The following is a 10,336-nucleotide window of genomic DNA, read 5'->3' on the forward strand; positions in this document are numbered from 1 at the left end:
GGGCAGAGGAGGCACTTCTCTGGGCCTAGAGGGTCCCGGAACGTTGAGGTCCTCTGGCGGAGGCTGTGGCCTTGTTATCGGAGGCCCCGGCTGCATGTGGACGAATGTATGCAGGCCTTTGAAAAATTCCACCCAGGAGATAGATGCTGGGTCTATATTAAGAGGCACTGTGTCCCTGGGGAGCCCCGTTTGAGGGAGGTTCTCGCTGGGAGATGTGAGGTCCAGCGTACTGTCTGAGGAGCCGGATCCCGGCACCGGCTAGGGAGGGCCATGGGCTGAATCCCCCAGGGCCTCCTCGCACTGTATACACAGGGCCATGCCCTCTTCATGCTGTGCAGAGGCCCTGAGCCTTGAGCTTCTTCTCCGGTGGTGCCATGGCTTGGGCGCGTAAATTACAGGGCCCGGGTGGCTTAGTTATGTGCTCCGGTGCGTCGAGGTTGTGCGGAAATCACCTCGGGAATTCTCAACTGGGGGAGAGACCCAAGGGGTGTCACCGCAGGAGAGTGTGGCTCGTCTTTAGAGGTAAGATTTCTTCTTGTTTTGGTAAATTACTCTAACGCTGTGCGAGCGTGCATAGAGTCCCGAACTGCTATGGAGACGGAAAATACTGAAGAGCTGCACTTCCTGCAGGGGTATATGTACCAGGACTGACATCAGATTGAAATCTGATCCGTCTCCAACTGCTATCAGGTGTGCACTATACCCATTGGTCCTGAGTCCATCTGCTACACGCCAGGAAATTATTATTTATTCCTATTACAGTTCATTCTTACTGGAATAGCCAGTACCAACAATACTGTTAATTATTCTTCACCTCTTAAAGGATAACTTTCATGCCTCCCTAAAAATTGGCAGTAGTAGAATTCAATTAGTGCACATGCCTTCCAGTCTGAAAACCAGTTTGACAAAACGTGCACTAGCAGTGCAAAGCAGTGACATCTAAGGCCAGACTCACATGTCCCAGGTTCTGTAGTCTATATCCCTTTGGCCAAGAAATGTCACAGAAATGGCTAGGCTAGACAGGAGGGGGGGGACAGAGTTAAAAATGTGAAAAAGCCTGGATAGTTGAGAATACATGTACACAAAATGACAGCACCAGTAAAGGATGGTTCCAACTGAGTTAGAAGCCAAACGAGAGAGAAAAGCAGCCAGGCCAAAAAAAAATTAAATGCCAAGGCTAGTCTGTAGGCTCACATTGATGAAAGCTAGGAATATAGGACAAAGGGCAGTGGTTAATGCTTTAATCCAACTGAGTTTAATTCTCCAGTTCATACTCATGTTCCTTAGACTTGAAATGTTGTGGCTCCTTCGAGAGTAGCACTCAGCAGCCCATGGAACACTTTATATCAGACTTGTCTTGTCTACTCTTGGTTGGATGGGAAGTCTGGGTGAACTGGGGAGTTCAGGCTAAAGAACTAGGAGGGTCTTGATGACCTGGAGGACTGGTATGGTCAAATTTGTGATTTCAATTATGCATGTATGTTTTAAACACCAACTTCCATGTATAAATTAGGGTTTTATGTGAGCAAGTAAAATATGCAAGTGTATGTTTATAAAATAGATAGGAAAAGTATGATCTTTCACAGATTTTACAATCTGTGCATACCTGATATGCACAGGTTATAAAATACTGTAGTTGATTTCTAAACTGCTACATTCGTGCATATATGGAGCCATACAGTTTTCTGAAAATTACCTCCTTAGACTGTAAACCCTCTAGGACAGGATAAAACATAGTGCCTGAATGTAACTCGCCTTCAGCTATCAATGAGAAGGTGTGAGCTAAATAAGAATATTGAGAGATCAAAAAAAGTATGAAGGAACAATGTTCACAAATAAAGGTGACAAAGACATGAATAAAGTTTAGTTTCTTACATTAAGAAAATACAGAAAAACACTGCAACAACAATCAAATATTTTCTCTTGGTGTTTATACTTGAGGAGTGTTGTGTGCAACCAACTGGTGCCAGTTTCTGCATAAAATATCCATTTCCATTTAACTGTTCAGTTACTGTAAAGAAAGCTACCTCTGGCAAATTATTGGTCAAAACTGAAAACTTCTCTTTAAACAAACCTTGATTCTATACCTCCTTGCTTCACTATCGTTTTTACTATGTACTATATTACTGTATGTATTTCTTGCTGAAAGCATTCTAACTAAGGCCAAAGTAAAAAACAACAAGTTCACTATATAAACAGGCACTATAACAATTATAAATCAGAAAACCTAACCCATCAATGCCTCTCTCTTAATAAGCAGCACAAAATAATTATCTAATCCCAGTGCCCAACTGCATCATCTCCGGGCTATATCTGTAACCCAGCAGTGATCTCAGGACAAGTCTCTTTTATGGCAACATGTGGGTGGTACTGTCAAACCAAGACTAATGAACCATAATCCTTTTTCATTTTTACACACTAATGAAGATTTTCTTTGCACATATGAATAAAGGTCAACAAACAGAAAACATAAGGTGACACCTTTTTATGGGACTAACAATATACTGCTTGACTAGCTTTTGGGAGTCAATATTAATAAGGGAAAGTTGTATTAGAGTGGTAAGTAGGTGACAGAGGCCTGTAGAATTATTTCTAGTAGTGAGTTTCAAAAAAAAAAAAAAAAAAAAAGTCTCTTTCCTCAGTTATAATGATGTTTAGCTGCTATTGTTCTTCACTTTTGCTACCAGATTTACTAATTCACCCTCTTCTCCAGAGCCACATCAGTATTCTGTGGCCAGTCACTATCTCCTCTCCACCCCTAATCTTTACTTTGAAGTAGTTTCAAAAACCACAGGTCCATGGCAGCATTTCCGTCCACAGAGCAAGTGACTGCAAAGAAAGAAAGACCTGCCATGTGACTGCACATGCTGCACTCATGAAGCACCTCAGCCCACACTTAGCCTAACCTTCCCTACCTGTCTTGCCTTACAGACTGTTTTTTTTTATCCACTTGGGACGGTGCTGAGGCCCCAGTTCTGATAGATCAGCTGCAACTGAATTATAATAAGCCCCACTTCCTCCTGTTCAGAAGCCTGGAAGATGAATCCACTGCAGAGCCTGAGAATAGATCACACCCTGGCTCAGTCTCACACCAGCTCATTAACATTCAGCTGTAGCTACTCCCCTTCCAATTATGGGCCTTGGGACCAGCCCCTACTGGAAAAAAAAAAGTCCACAGGGCTGGGATATTAATTCTACTTGTGCTGCTGGCTGAAAGGAGAGAAAGCGGAAGGACTGAGGAATTACTACTTACCTGATAAATTTCCTTTTCTTTAGGACAGTCAGATGAATCCAGAAAAAGTGGGTTTTGCACCTCTACCAGCAGATGGAGATAGAGAAAACTGACGTCATAGTATATATAGCCCTGCAGTGACATCAGCCTGCCAGTATTTTCTTCAAAGGCAACTATGGACCGACTAGCAAAAAACCTGATTAAAAACGGATAATCATTTCCAAACTCAGCCAACAGGCATCACTGAGTTCAGACAAGAATATAACACTAGTCTAGGGACTGAAGTAACACCAGAAATCCCTGTAACAAACACATAAGCACACAGGAGGATCATTATGCAATCTTTCAGCGGCCAAGGGAAAGAAGCTGGATGCATCTGACTGTCCTAAGCAAAAGGAAATTATCAGGTAAGTAGTAAATTTCTCATTTCTGAGCATCTAGTCAGATGAATCCAGAAGTGGGATGTACCCAAGCTACTCCTGAATAGGGATGGAGGCTGCTCGTGGTCCAGTCAAAACTGCAAGTGCAAAGGCCACATCCTCCTGGGCCTGAACAGCCAGATGATAATATCTGGAAAAGGTGTGCAAGGACGACCACGTTGCAGCTCGGCAGATGTCGATGGAAGACAACAATCTAACTTCTACCCATGACACTGCCTGAGCCCTAGTGGATGAGCCCTAACCTGACTAGGTAATGGTTTCCCAGCATCTACATATGCGGCCGTGACCACCTCCTTAATCCAGTGAGCTACTGTAGCCCGCGAGACTGGCTCTCCCTGTCTAGTACCACCGAGAAGGACAAACAGGTGATCCTTCTTCCGTAACATAACATAAGATATGCCACACTGGGTCAGACCAAGGGTCCATCAAGCCCAGCATCCTGTTTCCAACAGTGGCCAATCCAGGCCATAAGAACCTGGCAAGTACTCAAACATTAGATAAATCACAAGCTACTATTGCTTATTACCATAATGGCAGTTTATGGATTTTTTTCCTCTAGGAACTTATCCAAAACTTTTTTTAAACCCAGTTACACTAACTGCTGTAACCACATCCTCTGGCAATGAATTCCAGAGCTTAACTATGCGCTGAGTGAAAAAGAATTTTCTTCAATTAAATTTTAAATGAGCTACTTGCTAACTTCATGGAGTGCCCCCTGGTCCTTCTATTATCTGAGAGAGTAAATAACCGATTTACATTAACTTGTTCAAGTCCTTTCATGATTTTGTAGACCTCTATCATATCCCCCCTTAGTCATCTCTTCTCCAAACTGATCAGCCCTAACTTCTTTAGTTTTTCCTCATAGGGCAGCCGTTCCATGCCCCTTATTTTAGTCTCCATTCTCTGCACTCTCTCCAGTGCAGCTATATCCTTTTTGAGATGCGGTGACCAGAACTGCACAGTGTCAAGAATGCTTTTCTCTTAGACTCCTCAGATTTCTATTTTTATCTACAATTGGGCCAGTTCTTATCTAGAAAAGAAGTGAGGCTAGATTTGAATAAAGGTAAATCGTTATTTGAGGGATTCTGTGAGAAGGCACAATTTGTAACTAAGGGGATATAAAAAATGTATAACTTATTGAACAAAGATCCAGCTCAGCCCCCCACCCATGTGGTAAACTGGGAGAAGGATTTACATAGAAATTTAGGAGAAAGGTCTTGGGACACCTGTTACCTTAGTAAAGCGAAGAGCTGCATTTCTGCTGCTATTGTGGAGCAGGGCTATAAAATGCTATACAGATGGTACCTTCCCCTGGTGAGACTGGCAAAGTTCTACCCGAGTCTCATTAATTGTGTTGGCTGGGATGTGGTGGGAGTGCCCAAAGGCAGTTTCTTATTGGGATACAGTTGTGGACTTGACTGCAGAAATATCAGGAGAAAATATTCTTAAGGATCCTGCATTTTTTCTTTTGAATATTCTTCTTCCTGAAATTGACCACAGTGTGACTTTCTTTGTACAGCAAATAATTATAGCTGCTAGAGGAGAAATGGCATTTATTTGGAAAGATACTCAACTTCCCTCTGCACAAATTATACTATTTGAATCATCTTACTACAATTAGGCATAAATGGCTAGCCAAATTCGAAAGATTGTGGCATCCTTATACTAAATTAGCTGCAAAAATGTACCACGTGAATGTATACGTAGCAAAAAGGCGAAAGGTGGAATCTCTTTACACCGCACATTTTATGTTATGTCTTCGAGAGCGAGCATAGGGTTTGGGGAAGATTTTTGAGTCTATGGCGTGTTAATCATCTTCATTTTCTGATTTGATTGATATTTTGGTATACTGAACCTTCTGGAGTTTTGTGAGTACAATTCTTGGATACCTTATAAATCATACTGAGGTATTATTTTTACCATAGTATTCACTAAGGGCCGGATTTTCAAAAGGTTATGGCTTACGCGTGCTAGGCCTATTTTCAAAAGGCCCGGTGACGCGCGTAAAGCCCAGGGGCATGGGCGGCCATTTGTTGCCGCACACGCAGCTGGGGCTGAAGTAAGTTTTAAAACAAGAAACAAAAAAAAAAAAAAAAAAAGAGGTAGGGAGGAAGGGGGGGGGAAGGCTGTGCGGCTCAGCATGGACTTGGCGCACAATTGTGCACCCCCTTGCGCACACTGACCCGATTTTATAACTTGCACACACAAGTTATAAAATCAGGCGTACATGTGTGCGCGCCAGGTAGCATGCGCACATGAACGCCCGCGAGCACCTTTTAAAATCTACCCCTAAGTGTTAAAAATATTCTGAAAATGTTTTGAAGCTATGTTGGAACTTAAGGTTGAAAGGTTGCTAGGATATATAAGTACTAACTATGCATTTTGTGATTGGTTAGTCTTTGCTGATTGACACATACTTGTTATATTGCTTTAATAACCCAATAAAATACAAATTTAAAAAAAAAAAAAAAAGAAAACTGCACACAGTATTCAAGGTGCTGTCTCACCATGGAGCGATAGAGGCATTATGACATTTTCCGTTTTATTCACCATTCCCTTCCTAATAATTCCCAACATTGTTTGCTTTTTTGTTTGCTGCAGCACACTGAACCGACGATTTTAAAGTATTATCCACTATGATGCCTAGATCTCTTTCATGGGTGGTAGCTCCTAATATGGAACTTAAATTCATGTAACTACAGCATGGATTATTTTTCCCTATATGCATCACTTGTCCACATTAAATTTCATTTGCCATTTTGGATGCCCAATCTTCCAGTCTTGCAAGGTCCTCCTGTAATTTATCACAATCTGCTTGTGATTTAACTACTCTGAATAATTTTGTATCTGCAAATTTGATTACCTCACTCGTTCTATTCCTTTCCAGATCATTTATAAATATATTGAAAAGCACAGGTACCAGCCAGACAGCGCTTTTTAGATTATGTCTCTTTACCAGGCAGAAGCTAAAATTAGCAATCAAGATATAGCTGTTTCGTCTGATGTAACTCTACCGGTATTGCCCGAATCAGGCAGGTTATGCCTGGACAAGGAAATTACCCAATTGGAAGTTCACAATGCCATTCGCCAGTTAAAATCGGGTAAATCCCCCGGCTTAGATGGCTACACTGCCAAGTTCTATCAAACCTTTACAAAAGTGCTGTTGTCCCTCTTACCAATATGTTTAATTCACTGAGAGAATCCGGCTCAATAGCTCAAGCTGCCAACACAGCTGGAATTACCATACTAGCAAAGCCAGGTCGCGATCCTACTTTATGCGGTTCATACCACCCAATATCCTTAATAAACAGACTTAAAGATCTTAGCTAAAATACTGGCAGATCGGCTAAGGGAGTGAGCAGAGATATAATTTTTCCTGATCAGTCTGGCTTTATCCCTGGCCGAATGGCTTCGGATAATGTTCAAAAAGCCGTGGATTTTATTTGGTGGGCACATCACCGACAGATACCTGGCAGTGCTCTTAACTACTGACGTAGAGAAGGCATTCTATTTAGTTCACCGGCCCTACTTATTTCAATTACTTCACCACATGAAATTTGGGTCTTTTTTTGTTAATTGGATCTCTAAATTATATGATAATCCATTGGCATGCTTAAAAATAAATGGGGGCTATTCAACTACGTTTGCTGTTCAAAGAGGGATGCGCCAAGGTTGTCCACTGTCCCCACTGCTTTTTGCGTTGTTTTTGGAGCCTCTCGCCATTCGGATCCGTAGTAATCCCCTTATAAAAGGCATTGCCATCGGCGAGTTTTCATCCAAACTAGCTCTTTTCGGTTATTGAGCCCACCTCTTCCTTGTCGGAGATTGTGGTGGAAATTTCCAGATTTAGCTCTGTATCCGGCTTCAAAATCGATTGGGACAAATCTGAGATTCTAAATATTAGTGTTCCCACATCTCAGGCGAATGATTTACGGGCGGCTTATAAGTTTTAAGTGGCCTTCCCAGAAGATAAAATACTTAGGGGTTTATTTGTGTAAGGTAGATGCTTTATTTCCAGCTGTGGGAGGACAGGGCATGTGCCGTCACCACCACACTCGGCTTCCTGCGCCTGCTTCCTTTCAGCTGCTTAAGCAGTTAAGTCCATGCCAGCTGAAAACCAGTTACCGGACCAAGGTACTCATCTGAGAGACCACAGAAATCACTTCAGGTATTCTCAACTGTGGAAAGGACCATTTGGTATCACCACAGAAAAGTGGGGCGAATTTAATTCCTTAGTTCACCTTTTTCAAAATGAAGCAATCCTCAGTAGGAAGACACATGCCCAGCATTTGCTGGAGACTGAGAATACTGGCAGGCTGTTACTGTGGGGATATATATATAACTGACATTGGTTTACTCCATCTCCATCTGCTGGTAGAGGTGCATAACCCACTCGTTCTGGATTAATCTGAATGGATGCAAAGAAATTATTTTTTTTCCTGTTTTACAAACCCAATACAAACTGGTGGCCGACTTGGGGGAGGGGGATAAGAAAGAGGGACCATTTTTTCTTTTTAACTGGCAATTGTCTGGATGGGGAGGGAAAAAGGGATTTTTTTTTTTAAATGAACAAATGGTGGCTGGCTGGAAGGGAGGATGTATTTTTTTTCTTTTCCAAGGAAAGGGAGGAAAAGATGTTCTTTTTACCATCTTTAAATGAGGCAGGCCAGTTGCAGGCTTGACCCATGAGAATAAAGAGCAGGCAGGGGAGGGAATATATCTTCCCTACTGTCCTCTCTTTAATTTTCTGGGGGTCCTCACAATCTCTTTGCCACTTACCAATTCTGCAACCAGACCAAGTAATTTAGGAAGGTAGCTAGCCAATTCCTGGCATACAACAGGCTGGAAAACACTTCTTTAAAAGACTTAAGTGGCATCACCACCACCGAAATTCATTTCTTAACACCACTCAATTTAATTTCTCTGTTCAAAAACACACAAGATGTGAAGCTAGGCAATATTAAATAAACCAATCCATCTCAGCAGGACAAGAACTGAGGTTAATCCAAGTCTTCTTTTCTCTTCTTTGCTGTAGCTCAGAGACAAATCACACCGAGCACCCTTCTTTCTCCTGCTTCCCTGAATGCATGCCTAGTTTAGTGGTTTCTCTAACTTTTTAGGTGGCATCACCCATTTGCTTCTCTTGTCATACTTTTAGTTACCCCGCAGCAGCAAAGTTTGAGAATCACTGGATTAACTTCCCGAGTGGCCCCATTAGCTATGTTTGGAGAACGCCATTGCATAACACCAGACCGATAAGACGGCAATACAAATCCCTTCAATTTTGTTGGTCCAAATAAAAGAGAGGTCAACCTCCAACTGTCCTGGCTGTACCTCATCCCCGGAGCGCCTTAACAGGTGACTCACGGGGAGCGACGACAGGCTCACTCTGCGGGGAGGTGGGAGAGAGAATCCCGGATGGCACGTGACGCCTCGCCCTGTCGGCTCTGCAAGGCGGGAAGCACATGCGAGGGTCCCGCTTACCGCTCCCCCACCCCGTCACCGTCAGGCGATCTCCGCCCTGGAGACCGGGGCCAGAGAAATGCTAGCGCCCCATGGTGGTTCCTTCTCCTAACAGAGCTCAAGACCGGGCAGAGCGAGGAAACCGCTTCATCCAACCTCCCCGCTACTCTCACCTCCCGGCCGGCAATGAAACTGGATGTTGTGGTTGGTCGTCCACCTCTTCTTCCTCTTCCTCCTCCTCCTCTCTCGCCCGAAACCCGCTCCACAGCTAACAGGGCCGAGGTTTAAGCTGAACTGACAGGCGGGACGCCAGGCTCATCACGGGCCGACTATCGGCAGCTGAGCACGAGGCAACCTGAGCACGTGACTGGACGTCCGCGTGGAAGGGCGGGAGGCGGCGCCGTGGGAGTCACGTTTGCACAGGTTCTGCCCACTCTTCGCCCCCGGCCCTTTATGGAAGGGTTTAGATGCCCATGTGAAAACTGTCCTCAAAGTAGTTTTAAAAAAAAATAAAGAGTTTGAAATAGCCAATAGATTACATGTGTTCTAGACCAGTGTGCTCTCTAAGCCATGCACGTGCAGGGCCCTTTTCCAGTATGAAGCTAGTCTTGCCCTATGAGCCACCAGGTCAAAGATAAAAGGAAGGAATATGTAGAGAGTGATAAGGAAAAAGTGGAATTGTTTTAACAAGTATTTCCGTTCCCTCTTCACTGAGGAAGGGCCAGGAGTAGGACCACAGAAAATGAATACAGCATTGGAAGTGAGGTAAACTTCAAACTTCGATTTTCAGAATCAATGTGTTTGTAAAGAGCTAGGTAACAAAGTAGATAGGCAGTGGGGCTGGATGGGATATATCCAAGGGGTTTAAGGGAACTTAGACCTAGTAGCCACACTGGCTGACCTTTTCATGCTTCTTTAGAAGGGGGAGTAGCCTCAGATAACTGAAGTTATCAGGGCAGGCAGATCCATTAGATGAGCTAGGCGGTCCCCTATAGCCCCAACCCTTAGGGGCGCCAAAGAGCAGCCATATGGTGCCGTGAGCAGAGCCTATCCTCGCAGCAAAGATTTTTCGGGCCACGAGCAGCACGTGCTGCTGCTCGCAGCTGTGCTTCTCAGCACCGCAGCCTGTGCTGAGAAGCACAGGCTGCGGTGCAAATGAGGTAGGAGTCGGGGAAGAGACCGGTGGGGCCAGTGCAGCGCA

General features: G+C 43.8%; 1 protein-coding gene across 3 annotated transcripts in view; it reads right to left on the minus strand.

Moving 5' to 3' along the window:
• The window catches only part of LOC115086762 (nuclear RNA export factor 1-like), a 433,094-nt gene extending 423,546 nt beyond the window's left edge, over positions 1–9,548 (minus strand). For all 3 annotated transcript variants that reach the window (XM_029593060.1, XM_029593058.1, XM_029593057.1), the window contains exon 1: positions 9,309–9,548. The gene's annotated coding sequence lies outside the window, so the exon portion shown is untranslated. The remainder of the gene's footprint in view (positions 1–9,308) is intronic.
• Between the last annotated feature and the right edge of the window lie 788 nt (positions 9,549–10,336).

Source organism: Rhinatrema bivittatum, chromosome 3 (genome assembly GCF_901001135.1).
Source record: "Rhinatrema bivittatum chromosome 3, aRhiBiv1.1, whole genome shotgun sequence".
In the NCBI taxonomy this organism is placed as follows: Eukaryota; Metazoa; Chordata; class Amphibia; order Gymnophiona; family Rhinatrematidae; genus Rhinatrema; species Rhinatrema bivittatum.